We start from the raw sequence: 15012 nt of genomic DNA, 5'->3' as shown, positions 1-15012 counted from the left end.
ATAAAACCTTTTGTCATGGAGGCAGGTTTCACTTTCATTACAATTGCTTGGACACCTGCAAGTGGTTCAGTGATCATGGAAGTTTATAAAAACCATAACCTTTCTGAGGAGCCTAACAAAGAAATGCAGCACTGTGTGAAAAAAGCTTGTAACAAAACCTGAATGCACCACCAGAGGAAACTGAACTGCCTAAACATAAAGCAGGGTGACAACAGTTACTATGGCATTTGGTGCATATGCTCACTGCTTTGTTGTCTAGACAGCATATTTGGACATTTACAAGTGTGTAAAATAAAGGAGGATTTTTTTTACCTTGGCTGGTGGCACGAGCAGTTATAGCTGATGGAGCCAGGCTGTCCCCAGTCGCAACTGCAAGCAGACTTCATCACCACTGATTTGAAAAGATCTCAGTGCCTCTGTATAAAAGTGCCAAAGTTTTAATTTTTTTTCTGGTTTTCTTATGTTGAATGGTGTCATCTCTCAGACCAGTTGTGAGAAGGAGGAGAATACCTACAAATGCAATCACACAGATGAGACTGTGCTGATTCGTTTTGTAATCTCTTCCCTTTAGAATAAAACTACCATTGAATACCCAATCTTCCTGCACAAGAGACTGGCAACAGGTGCTTCCAGGCTCTCTTTTGCTAGTTAATGTATCAATTAACATGATCAATTACTAATGTATCAATTCTTCAAAAACGTAGTCAAAATGTAAGTTCATGGAGTAGAAGAAACAGACGGTGACTTTCTGAGATCCCTTCAAATTACATGCAGGGAGGGAGCCTTTAGGAGCCTGATGAAAACATTAAACATAATTGACTAACAACTGATCATACCCATGGTGAACTGTAGGTTCCTGACCATATAGCCTAAATACTTTAACAGAATTCCAACTACATTTGCAAGCATCATCTCCCCTACGCAGAAGTTTGTAAATCAGCTGCATTAGTATTTGCTTTTGAATAATGTTTGCAAATTTTATGGAAATTCAGAGAGAAAATGGGCGAAGAGCAAAGTCTGTATCCTCAGGAGATAGTATCTATATGAACAGATGAGTAGGGAGGGTAAAGCCTCATGCTTACCTTCTATATAGATACATTTTATCCAGTAAAAAAAAAGCCTATATCATTTATTGACTTCATTTCTGTAAAATTTTCTTTAGCCTGTAAGCAGAATAACTCCAAAATGTTTTGCTTATGAAGATTGTTGCAACATACAGCTAACTCTCTTCATAAAATCTTAGAAATGGATATAGATTATCTCACCTTCAAGTCTTCTGTGTGTGTACACATATACACTACATTTTTTTCATGGTTTGAGAAATCATAATATAAAGCTTTCTTCTATTAGTAGAGCTAGGAGGAATCAAAAATAACTTCCCCATGGCCTATTCCTTTAACAGCCTCTACAGAAGTACATAGGAATTACCATATTTTTAATTAATATGCATTTGTTATAAAGATCAAAATGGGAATGCTTTAGCCATCAGCTTGGCTGTAGCAGAGCCTAAAAAAATTCATTTGCATTCTGCCTCACAAAGAAATTGGAATAAAATTTCTCTAAGCAACAAGTTCTAGTATCCATCTGATTTAGTAAAGTAGCATTTGCAAGCTTATCAGTTAAATATAGCACTGTCAGGTACAGCTTCTGCTTTGTATATTGTTTGTCCTTAATAAATGTGTTTTGATGATTTTGTTTCTCTAGGAACACTGGGAATGTTTTAGTGCATACAAGCAAGTTTGCAATCATAATTCTACCCCAAGAAGCATTTTTAAGCTACCAATCTGTGCTTCAGAAAATGCCAATTTTTCTCTAGAAAACCGGTGAAGACCAGTTCATTAACAACAAGTGCCATAGGAGGTATGTGATTTGTTTTGAGAGTCATTTAGGATCAAAATCTTGTGTACTGTTATAAAAATTCAGGGAAACAACAGAAAATCTACATGGGCAGCTCATTTATTGCCTGTGATGACTTTATGTTTGAGGTAACATGCATCTTTAGTGTAGTATCCTGAGCAAATCACTATTTATTCACTTTGGATTTGGCTTCCTTAGATTTTAATGTATGTAATGAGTGTTTGGCTACATACTGGAATGAATCCCTTTGTTACTCAAGGCTACATGTGGCTTACTTGGTGGAATTCAGAGTAGGATTCATAACAAATAGCAGAATTTGAAGGGATAAATGCTGAGAGCAACCTTCCTTATCTCTGCTGGTTTCTGGGAGCACAGTTATTACAGTCTATGGCCCATGGTTCAGTTCTCTGCAAAGGAGAGAACTTTATTACTAATCATCCTGCAGACATTAATGGGAGTGCATAATGTAGGAATGCTCAAGTCATGAAGTCTTATTTATAACTGAAAGAATTTAAAAGAATTTTAATATTGCCAATGAATGCTCCCCCAAATTCCAATGAAATTTATATCTGTGTAAGAGTCTGTGCATGTTTCATTCAGTAATTGCATCTAATATTGCCAGCAAGGAAAGAAAAACAATAATGTATGCCTGGTATGACACATGCCATGTTTCAACTGAGAGCATGACTGTTGCTACCCTATAAAACAGAAAATTATTGCAATTAATTCATTACTTCAGAACAACAAATAACTGAGGAATTTGCAAAATACATCAGTCTTCTGTGAAGAAGAGAAGACTTTATTAGGCAGTAATTGTTATGAATTAATCACTTAGCTTTAATGCTAAGTATGATCTTGTGGTACAGTAGAAAAATATGAGTGCCAGTCAATAAGCAGACAATGAATAGTCTTGGGAAAGGATTCATCTCTTGTCCAGAGTTCCTGGAGAATAGCAATGACTTTTTATTTTAACCCCTCGTTGGAAGGAGCAGCTCAGTTCAGGCTGTCTTACATCAGAGGCACAGGCTCCAGCAGTGGCCCTGTGCCTGATGCAAACTTGTCACCACTGTATCCTGCAGAAGTGTCTCATTCTTTTGAGGCCAGTGGAAGTGATAAGTCAAATATTTCTTGAACCATTTAAAGCATAGAAGATACATGTATATATATATAGAAGATACATGTATATATATATGTGTGTGTTGGCACATGAGTATATATATATATATATATATATATATATATATATATATATATATATATATATGTATATATATATATGTATATATACTCATATATATTTAGTGGAGACCTTTACTGATAGAAGATTTATATTAAAATATATGCTAAATATTATTTAAGATCTTTCTTCTGCTGGTTTCTGTGAAATTAGGAATTTTGCAATACTTCCCTTCCTAAGTCCTCAGGCTTCCTCCAGTTTATTCAAAATGGTGAGGAACTTTCAGTACACCTAGTATTCCAGGGATTTCTAACCAGCATGAACAGATTAATTGCATATAGCACAGATCAAATTGCATAGAATTGTTAATGTAGCCCAGTCATGCCCTATTGCATCTGTGCTGTCAGACTGAACAGGTCTGTCTTAATAACCTGAGAGAGGTTGAGAGAGTGAAAATCAGCTCCATAAAATTCCACCCAAATAAGAAAATCAGTCCTGAATGAACGGTGAGTACAGACCATCAGAAATCATTTTTCTTGATGAGCAGATGGAGAAATGTCTTTTTGAAGGTAGGTTGTTAAGTGTTTGAAAGGTAACTATCAGAGGTCATTTCAGCCTCAGCTGAGTATCTCTTAGGCTTTAGCTAATACTAAATAGCAAGTTCATAAGGCTTATATGTACAGCTGTGGTCTGCAGAGTGAGAGGTGTTTATAAAAAGCTGAAGAAAAGTGACGAAGTCAAAAACCACAAAAAGGACCTTTAAGGACATTGTGCTTATCTGGAAACTGAAAGCCAAGGATTGGTTCATGTTCTGTGGCATTTTGCTCCCTTGTGCTGTGTGGAACCAAACCACACGTCCTGTTTGTCATGCAATTTCTTCCTGTTTTGTGAAGAATGCTGGGTTTGTATATCTAAAAAACTGCATCATTCTCCATGAAAATAAGATGGTCTGCAACTTAGAGAAAAAAAAAAAAAAAAAAAAAAACAAAACACAAAGGAGGCAGCAGGAGAACACAGAAATTGTCCTCCTAGTCAAAAGGCATCATCAGCATGCCCTTGTCTTGGTGATATACTTCATAGCCATGGAACAAAGATGAAGCAAAAACTCAGAGAGAGATTTGATATTCAGTTATTTTGTCTCACTTCTTTCCTTATCTGCCAAGGTGTACAGTAGTCACATATGACAACTGTCCTTTACAGACAAGGTTGCCATCCTGACTTCATCCAGCTCATCCATGATTTCATGGCCACAGTGTTTCAAAGCACTGTGGCTGCAGTGCTGTTGAGACTTCTGCTACTGCAATGACATCCAAACAACCATCCAGTCTTAAGGCAGTTCCTCTCAGTTGTTGAAGTAAGCTGAAATTTTCATCAGGGAGCTATTGCTTCTCATTTATAAAGAAAAACATCAGCTATTATGGTAATAATACAGAAAGCCTCATTAATTACAGCACACAATAAAGGATAAAGCAAGTGTAAAGAAGCCAAGCAGATGGTGCATTATAATCAGACTTTTTAAACAGTAACCTTCACAGTAGGGAATGCTGTAGGTAAGAGTGTAACTTAACTTTCATTAGAACATTTTTATTTCTATGTTTAGGACATAAGTGCATTTCCAGATATGGTTTTTGCTGGAAGTTGAATTATTCTGGAAAGCCTGAGAAAAACAAAAAGCAATACAATTTCTTTCAAATTACAGACATTATAGAGTGTGAAGTGGGGGAGAAGGGGATATGCTGTAAAGTTTTTACTGGTTTCTGTCATTCCTTCTGCAGTTTTGAAACATACTGTAAAGAAAAAATTTTAAAAAACTTTTTAGGAAGAGACAAAAATAGGGGCAGCTGTAGCTCTCTATTTTGGGAGTGTGGAGTTGGGGAAGAGGAGGCTTAGAGAGCATTGCATAAAACTAGGAGCCTTTGAGGTACCATTTTGCCCAAAGGGAGGGAAGAGGAGGGTGAGAAAATACTGCTATAGTTTAAAGTGGCAGTTTTAAGAGACAAACCCAGCAAAGATTCCTCTTCCCATATCCAGCATTCCTGTGTGCCCAGGAAATGAAAATGTAACCTGTCAGTTGCCCTTGCAAGTATTCAGAAAATAGCTGTAATAGAAACCTGGAAAATATTTTGTTAGAGAAATGATACCTAGACATTTGTACATACCATAAAACAAGTAAAACTAAACCTGTGAGGTGTAAGACTTCAATTCCCATGCAATAATTTACTGGGAGGATTCGTTTTATTGAATTAAATGAATACTAAGAAAAAGCCTCTCTCTGCTTCAGCACAGCAGTGAAGAACATTGCTCATCTCTGCTGGGTAACTGAAGTGTCCAGCCCCAGGAAGAACAGCTGCTCAGAAAGCACTTTGTGTCCACACCTGCAGCCTCTGTGGGCTGTCCAAACTCAGCCTGCATGCAAATCCCATCTGCCTTTGCTGATGCTGCACTGGGAGCAGCCTCAAACCTTTTTTTCCCCCCAGGATCCTGTGACTTCAGCGGGAGGACAGAGAGGGTAACACAAGGACTAACTGTGCTGAGAGCTGAGGAGCATCTATGAGAGATGGAAATCTTGGCTATTGGAACAGTTTGATGAAATAGCCTAAAAGCTCCAGAGCCACATTTGAGAGCTTTTGCTCTAAGGTTTATTGCAAACAAGGGCTTTTTGCTTGGAGACAGTGAGTTTAACGTAGTTGCTGTTCAATCTCCTAATATTATTCAACCAATTAGGCTTTATTAGATTGTTCTTGAAATAATGTGTATAATGTGTAGCTGTTTACAGTAAATTCTCCTGGTCCTTTCAGCTATGAGCTTTCCATGGGTGGCACGCATATTACTCTTTATTGTCAATGAAAATCTAAGATTCATGGCAATATGCTGACATTCCATTACTTTTTTTCTTCTTGATGTCTTTAGCAATTAAGTCCAGCATATTTTTAGTCAGGATGTTGAATGGCAAGAAAGCAACAATCATATAGTCTGTATAAAAAAAAAAACAAAAAACAAAAAACAAAAAACAAAAACAAAAAAAAGAAGAAAGAACATATTAAGAAAATACATCTGTATTCAAAGAACTGTTACTTCAATTCTTAACTGTACAATCAGGTGGAATTGGAGAAGTTACTTCTGTTCAACTTTCTGGGTTGGCATGTTTTCAAACTGGCCAGTAGGAAGCTTGGATTCCTTATGTTTCTCCCATTGCACTTCTCCTGTATAAATATCAGTGTATGGTAGCAGGTACAGAAAATATTCAGAGCATTGTTTGGTTTGTGGTGATTCTTACGTATGGAGTCATTCACTGGCCAACCCATCCGTACATGGTACCTTGTTTTACAGGTCAGAATGTGAAAGGCAGCTCCTGGGATGCTGCCCAATTCTCCTTTGGGTACCTGACCACTGACCTTGGCCTGCCCTCTTGGCAGTCATGGGCAGCTCATGGGGGTTTTTGATCCATCAGTGGTTGTGTTTATCTTCTCCTTGGATGTGGCAATTGAAAGAGACAAATCCTATCCCTTGAAGAAAATCTGCTCTTGTTAATGAAGCTTTCAGTCATCTATCTGAAAGGATATTTAGCTCATGTGTTCACAAAATGCTTGTTTGTGACTGTGGCAGCTCTGAAACTGAGGAAAGGAGCACTTTGCTGCCACCTCTCAGTGAACTAAGAAGAGAGGGAGCTGTATGTACAAACTTTGGGGCCTATTTATTTGCCTGCTTTCTTTCTGAGGTGCATTTCTGTCCATTTCCTAAGGAATCCACTAAAACTTGGAGACTCAGAGAAATGAAATAAAATTAGATTTGTTTTATGCTGGAGAAAATCAGAATGCTATTTAAATATTACCTGTTTTGGAGTTACCACAACTGAACCTCAGTCTTGCATGGGGTAGTAAATGGAACTGAATTAATATGAATATGTAAATACATCTATTTCTAACTGATCTGGTGTATTGAGTGTGCTAAAAACTGGAGTGCAGGCATCAGCATGACAGAAGAGGATGATAACAATAATAGGGGATTGGCACTGACAAAGGCTGTAAATGGGGGGAGACACTAAACTGCTTCCTTTATGAAATGAGGCAGCCCTTCCTGAGAATTTGTCAATCTGCCTATTCCTTTTCTTTGAATGATGAAAGGGGTGCAGCTGATGGATAAATAACAAAATCATTTGTTCATCAAATGTTCAAACTGAGCTACAGGATGTAGTTTCTGAGTCTGGTCCTTTTTGTTGGCACCAATATTTTGAGAAATAGTTCAATGCTTGTGTGATTACAGGAAGTTTTCTTAGCACAGTACTCATGAACAGTCTCATTAAAATCAAAGACTCTGTGGCTGTGCAAACACCCAGAAGAGGAGAAGTGCTGGAGTAGCTGTGGCACCTCCAGGGATTGCACCACTGCTATTGATTTTACATGAAGGCTCTGGGATGGTGCAGTGATGGACGGCAGAGTAAAACCCTGGGAGAGATGGATAGACATGATTAAGTGTTTATTGGCCAGCAGTCAGTGCCTTTTCCTATCCTCTTAGGTCCCAATCCACAGATGATATGCTGTTACCACTTTTAGCTCCAGGGCTGGTCGTTAAACTCAAGCACAAGGAGCTGATATATTTAGGACCAAAGGTCTCCAGTTCATTGCTTGTTTATCACCATGCTGCAGTCTGACATCATTACAATACTGAGGCCTAAATAAACAGAGTTCTGAATATTTAATTTGCAAAACCACTTTATTCAAATATCTTAAATCTCTAAAGTTTTCAGCTCTTTTGTTTGTTCCTTGGAGAATTTACAATTTCCCTGGAGATTGTGGTCTGTTGTTATTCTTTCCAAAGGAAATATAGAAATCATATTTTAACCTGAAAGGGTTTTATCCTCCCTTCATGTTCTCCTTAATGTTTTTTTAGTTGAATAGTGTGAACTTTTCTAGACACATTTCTGGGATTTATGCATTAATATCAGGCTCCAGGTGGAGAGGCTTTTTATCAGATAAGCAAACCTGGGAGAAAGTCCTGAATGTTAACACTAAGGATGGAGATGGTATGGCACTTTTTCTTTGAGCAAATCTGATTGCATTTCAATGACAGAGAAGATAGAATACTTTTATTTTATTCACTCATTCTATTACTCCCACAATAAGCTATATAAGCTCAGTAAAAAGTTTCTGAGATGTGGAAAAATTTGATAGCAGATGTAGTAAGGAGCAATGGACATATTTTGTAGTTTGCTCCTGCTTGATATTAAAGTGGCCAAGGTTTTTAAGAGTGCTTTCAGATCCTGCAGATCAATATTCTGCTAGGTTCTGATTTTACTTGAGTTGCCTTGCAATATAGCAAGAAGTCTCTCTGGAATGAAGCATGTGGGCGTCATTCAGAGAATATTCAACTTTTTTTTCAGCCCCTGACATCAGCATTGCTGGTGCTTGTCTCATTGTGTCTGATTTTATGATACAGCATCAGGATCTTAATTTCACTGAGGTATTTTTTATCCTCTGGGGGAGAGAATAGTAGAGAGTTTCATGTTAGAAGCAACAGGCCAGATCTACCTTGGCTAGAGTAAATAGCCATAGATGATACTTGTGTAATGCACACAAATATAAAGAAAACTATACCCCATTCACTTTTGTTGCACCCTTTCAGTTAAACATAGCTTACAAGTAATAAAGAGCATATATCTGATTCGATTGGAGCTAATTAGATAACTCTTGGTGAGCACTAAATTAATGCAGTGTTTAATTTTCTCCTTGGGAGAGGGCTGCGAACTGCCATCATTTCATTCCTCATGGTTGTTATTCTAGGCCAGTTTTCAGGCACTTCTGGAATCAATGAATTTGGGAGAAAAGATGCATCTTAGAGATGTTACCCCAGTGTCCCTCTTCAAGTGAAGTCATATGAGGTTGTTTCAGACCAACAGTCTTTCTGGTACTCCTAATATTATTCTTAGTAAAACCTGCTTCCCACAGTTCTCTGCCCAAAATGCATTTTGGGTACTGAAACAGGATAGAAATGGTCAATTGCCAATGCCTCAGAAATGTTAGGTAAGCCAGTGACTGAATATTCATAACAACCTTCTTTTCCTTCTTTTGCACTATGTATATTTTTTTTTAAAAATGTGTTATTTCTTTATTTGCTGACATTCCCTAGTAACATGTCAGTGGTTCTGGGAACAAAAGCCTTTAAGAATCTTGGTGTGCTTTTCTGTCACCTGAAAATACAGAACTACAAAGTCTTTGCCCAGACAGCCTGGCTTGTTGTCTATTGTCACTTGCTTCCATTTATCTAACAAATGCTGCCAGTTCCTTAGGTTTATCACAGATTCTGCTTCACTTTCCTTTCACCTTATGATGTGACAGCTCCATCACAGAGCTGTTTAATAGATGGCTCTGCTTCATTTCTCACTCCCTTGTCCACACAATGTGGGGAGAATGTTTCTGATCCATTTTCCTTGCCAGGGACTCTGGAGCAAAGACATTTTTGTTGTAAGGAAGTACTGCCAGCCTTCCTGTTGTGACCGAACTGCTGGCTCTTCTCAACTGTACCCCAACCTGTGTGTTTTCAACTGCTTTCCACCTGATCTGATCAGATGCACTTATTTCTTTAGTGATGTACAGGTGTGAATGTTGGATTCTATTTTATTTTATTTTATTTTATTTTTCTGTACAGCTCTCTCTTGATTTCTTTTTCACGTTCATTCTTCCATATTATGAACTCGATGATGCCTGGAAAATTCATTTTTTCAAGCCTGCTCTGAAACTTCATTGGAAATATTGCATTGTGTATGTAATTACACCTTCTTCCTCAAGATCACTCAGTAATTTATATCCCACTAGGATGTATTTCTCTGGGAAATCATGGTTGCTTGACCAGCTCAGTTTTACTGTGTTACAGAAGATTTTGGTGCCATAAAACTCCACCATAAAACATAAATAAAAAAGCTGATTAATCCAAAGATAGCAGAAAACTTTGTACAATTTCAAGTAGTATGCCAACAGTATATAGCATTATGTAAAATGTACCCAAGCTATATTGGTATCTTCCACCCCTACTGTAGAAACAAGGGCAAATATTGTATTAAACTCCTCAAGTGCTTCAGCCATTTCACCTTTTTGGAGGGTGTGTATTGGAAGCACCCTGTGTCCTGCAGCAAGGCAGCTTGCTTGACAAACTGGTTTATAGCTTTTCTCTAAAAGCCATTCACATTTTACAGTTCATTTTTACTGAAATCATGGTATTTTCACTACATCAAACTAGTTGATGGAGTATTTAAGAGCAGACAGAAAAAACTAAGTGACATTCTGCTAAGTGTGACAGTAACTTTATGTTTTCATGCACACTTCCAAAGAAAGGATTTAAAAGGAGCTGGAGAGCTCCTACAGAATGTGATGTATTTTGGACAATTGTATTATTCTTATCTCAGCAGTTGGAGAGGATTGAATTTGATTTGTTGGGAGGTGTTTGACAGTGACTCTTGATGTGATTCTTGGTGGTGTTATGGTCTAATGGTCTCTGGCCCCAGGAGCTGTGCCTGCTCCTTCTTGCACAGGAAGAGCCCAAGCTCACATCTCCTGAAGCTCCTGAAGAGGGAACACTGTGAAAATGGAATGTGAAGGAATGCTCCTTGGCTGTGGAAGAAAATGACAGACTAAAATCCACAACTCTTCCAGAAATGGTGGGTGTATTAGTTTCCTTCATATACTTTCTCCAGAGACTCAGAGAATTTCAAAGGAGAATAAGGCAGTTGCAAATATTACATTGAACTAGAGAACAGTGATAAGAAACTGATAGAAGAATGTGACCTCCAGCTGCAATTTGAGGTTGCTTGCAGAAATCCTTGTGAATTCCAATTCGTTTCCTCGAGCTAAAAGAGGTACATGGATTAGGATGCAGAATTTCTGTAGGCAAAGGAAGAAAACCTTTGCCACCTTGCTGCTGCCTGTGTTTAGCTCTGTTATTCCTCCACCATTTCCTTTTCTTCAGTGATGCATCACCTCTTCAGGTAATAAATCATAGAATCTTTGTGGATAATGTCTTCATTTTGCATGGCAAACACATGCCATAAATCTAGGTGAAACTTAATAATTGGTATATGACATCTTTCTTCCTGTGAATGGCAGAGACAGAGGATTCCATTTCCACTTACTTTCCCACTGGCAGAGAGACAAAACCTGTTGATTAACTATTTGAGTACTGCTGTGATTGAGATAAATGCTCAAAAAAAAAAAAAAAAAAAAAGCTAGGGGAAAGAGACACTAGAGACACTAATACTGACCTGGCCACTTCCCAAAATCCTACTGGAAAACTTCACACTAGAAGAGGATGGCATTGGAAATACTTGTACCTTGTCACTACTCATGTACAGCACTGACTCAATTCTTTCTCAGAGCTGTCCTTTTCTGGTACTAGGTATTGTCCTGGAGACCTCCTGGTCTTGCTTCTCCTGGAGCACTGTTGGACATGACAGTGTTTCTAAGGAACAAACTGGCCAGGTGTGAAAGGACTGTAACGGTCCAGAGGGCTCTAAAATGGAGTGGTCTAATTCTAGAGTTGACTGGACTAGAACATTTTCCTAAAGACATGACATCTCCGCTCTACTTGCACCTTGACTGCTTGGGATATTTTGGCAGCCAGATGCTCACTGTGGTATGAACTGCTAGATTACAGAGCCATAAACTCCCAAAGTGGAATTGACAACTCTGAAACAAAGGCAAGGGAAATTTTCTCTGAGCAGGAGTGGTAGTATGAGGCCCATCAATGTAAGGCAATTACAGTGCCAGCTAATGAAATCAGATGCCAGCTTTGCTGTTGTAACTAGTTTCACAACCTCTAGCCTTCCTAGCATAACACAGAATAATTCATAATGAGACTGCACAGAACTCTTTCAATTAGATTGCAGCAGTGGAGCAAGTTATTTTAGCTAGGCTGAAGCATGCAAAGCCTGTGGGCTCAAACACATGGTAATTGAATAAATAGACTCAGGCTTTTGCTATCACACAAAGAAAATAAGATGTAAGAGTCTTCCTCTAGAAGACACCCATTCAGCTGAAATCATCTGCCTGCACTCCATTCAAAAATCACACTTCTGGATGAGGGGACAGGTTGCCATTTCTCAGAAAAGCTCTCAGTGGTGAGGATGCCTTCAAGTGAAGACTGGGAGAGCAGCTGTAACTTTCAGATGGCACAAATGTCAAGAATGCCCGCAACACTTTAAAAACACACACAAAAAAAGGAATGCTAATCAGTAAGCAGGGATTTTGTAGCCAAGCTCTTTCATGGATACTATCTTTATTAAAGGGGATACTTCAGCATTTCAAGCAGGTATCTGTTTTACTCACAGGAACACAGTAAAGCACAGGTGTTTGTGTTTCTGTGTGGGGTTTTTTTCTATCTCTATGCCACCACCTTCAGCCTTCCTGCCAAGGGGATTGGAAATAGCAGCCAAACATCACAGCACTTCAGTGTTTCTGGCCCACTGCCGTAGTGCATGGAAGGTTCTTTCTGTCTTCATGGTGGTTTTTGCTCTTCCCTGATAGCAACTACTTCTAGGATTGAGTTTAAGTCACAATATCTTTCCCATTGTGATAGGAATTCTTTCCCATGGTTCGCCAGACAGATTGCTTCAGACAAACATCTTTGATCCAGAGCTTTTAGTCTGAGCTTCAAAATTCTTTCAATCAGCAACTCCTAGATGAACATTCTGGCATAGCTGATTCCTGGCCTGCCAATGGATTTGAGCACAGCAAGAAGAGAGCAAATTCAGGACTCCGTGGAAGAAGAAGTCCATATATGATTGCAGTGTTATACTGGAAAGGAAGCAGGAGTAGTGTTGATTATAATAGTTTTACACTGTTTTGCAGAAATTATCTATATCATTCTCTCCAGTGGACAAGGCAGCATTGCACAGGGAAAGAAAAGTGTGGTCAATTTGCAAGGAAACTCATGGGACTTTCGGTTTTGGCTTCAAAAAGAGAGAGCAAATTCTTTTAGCTTCTAGCTTTGAATAAGAATTGCTTATAGTGAAAGAGATTTTACAGCCCATTAAGTTCAGTCAGTACAAAATGAACTTAACTGGCCAGATTGACACCTGGAGAATACACTTTGTGCTAGAGGGAATCTTCATCTGTGTAAAGTTGATGCAGCTAATTCTGTTATCTCCTGCTTTGGATTTGACACCTGTGAAGATTTGCTGCTGGAGCCATATTTCCTGGGTGATTTGGAACAGGCTGAGACCTTAGGAAATGAAGGAAGGGTCGAAGGAGAATCAATACTATTCTGCTATGCCCCATACTCAATGAGCAAAGTAGGCTGACAGGAGCACAAGGCTCACACTCAGTCTGCTCCAGCTCTAGAGACATCCAGCTCCTACAAATTACTCCTCTGATGATTACTCCTCTGAACCATGAAGGCTATGATAGATCCAGTCCATTTGATACTCCTGTTTTTCTTAATTATTGTGAAGAACAGACAAGGGCTAATGTCCTTTCCCTGGTGGAAATGGCATATGACAAACTGATGTTGTAAATTACCAAATAGTGTTTGAGATCCAGCCACTGAGAAGAGGATGAGAAGGCAGATTTCTTGTGTAGAAAAGAAAAACCTAACTCTGCTCAGCTCTTAAAATAAAATATGAAAAAAAAATCCTGTCTGAAAGTGATCCAGAACATTATGTCCTTCACAGGAATGAAAAATTATGAAGTTCAGCTCAAGTGTTGACAGAATAGTTTATCACAAGGTAAGCCACTTTCTTTAGATAACTCTTGCTTTTTAAATTCCTACACATGCAATTGTTTTCCTTTTGAGGACATTTAAAAATAAACTATCAAACATGATATTTCCAAAATGACAAGATCCTAAATCTGCAATTGTATACAATAATATTCGGCCAATATATTGAATAAAATTTCCTTCTACCATAGAGTTAAGTGGTAGAGTATGAAACTGGCCATGCACATGGACAAAATCAAAAGCCTCCAGAATGAGTAGTATGGCAATCTAAACAGTCATTTTTTTTTCCCAGAAAATTTGTTGCCTTTCATGTCTAAAGCATCAATCACAGTGTTTGATGCCATCTCACAGAGAATTTCCATTTTCATTTCTTTGCAGTGGCGTGGGATTATCTTTGCAACAATAGTTGTGGCTATGTGTAAAGTGTTGTGTAAAAATAAAGGGGATGTAAGTGACAGGTAGTGAAGTCTGGCAGCACAACTTCTATCACTCAGGATTTGACAGGCATTGCACCAAGTCCTGCACTCAGCTGACAGGATCTCTCGTTCTTTGGTCTTTGGAATTTGTAGTGCATCATCATCATGCCAAATTGACTGGTTTCTCCATAAATAAGGAACTGTGAAAGCTGTTTACTTCTTCTGTATATTGTTTGGCACTCTTTTGTATGGTTTTAATTCAATCACAAGGGGAAGTCCTAGAATTCAGAGTGTTTTCTTTATGAACTTAGGTAAGAAGTTTTCATCTACTTAGATACTACCATGGGGACAAAGAAATCATCCAAAGTGCTTCAAGCAGCCACTGAGCACCAGTTTTCAAACGCAGAGGGAAGCTGTATGGTTTGTTTTGCTAAAAGCAGGAGCCAGATTTGATAACTGGCTGGACTCAGAACTGCACACAGGAGGAGCAAGGATGCATCACTTCTGAGTGCTTTGTTTGGGAGACAACTTTTCCTTGTGGATAAGTGTAAAGGCAGAGCTCCCTGTCAGTCAGTGTCTCAGAAATGGAAAGGGACTATGGGATGCTCATCCCTGGAAGTGTCCAAGGCCAGGTTGGGTGGGGCTCTGAGCAGCCTGGTCTAGTGGAAGCTGTCCCTGCCCATGGCAGGGGGGCTTGGAACAAAATCATCTCTAAGGTCCTTTCCAATCCAAATCATTCTATGATTCTTATGATTATTTCCATTGACTGTGTCTCAGACATTTACATTCCCTTCTTTTTCACTGCCTTCCCTTTTGAAGAATTGATTTCAATAAGGGAAGCAGTACCAAGAGAAGATT

The sequence above is a fragment of the Motacilla alba genome, chromosome 12, assembly GCF_015832195.1.
Source record: "Motacilla alba alba isolate MOTALB_02 chromosome 12, Motacilla_alba_V1.0_pri, whole genome shotgun sequence".
NCBI classification, from domain to species: domain Eukaryota; kingdom Metazoa; phylum Chordata; class Aves; order Passeriformes; family Motacillidae; genus Motacilla; species Motacilla alba.
This window is presented reverse-complemented; position numbering follows the sequence as displayed.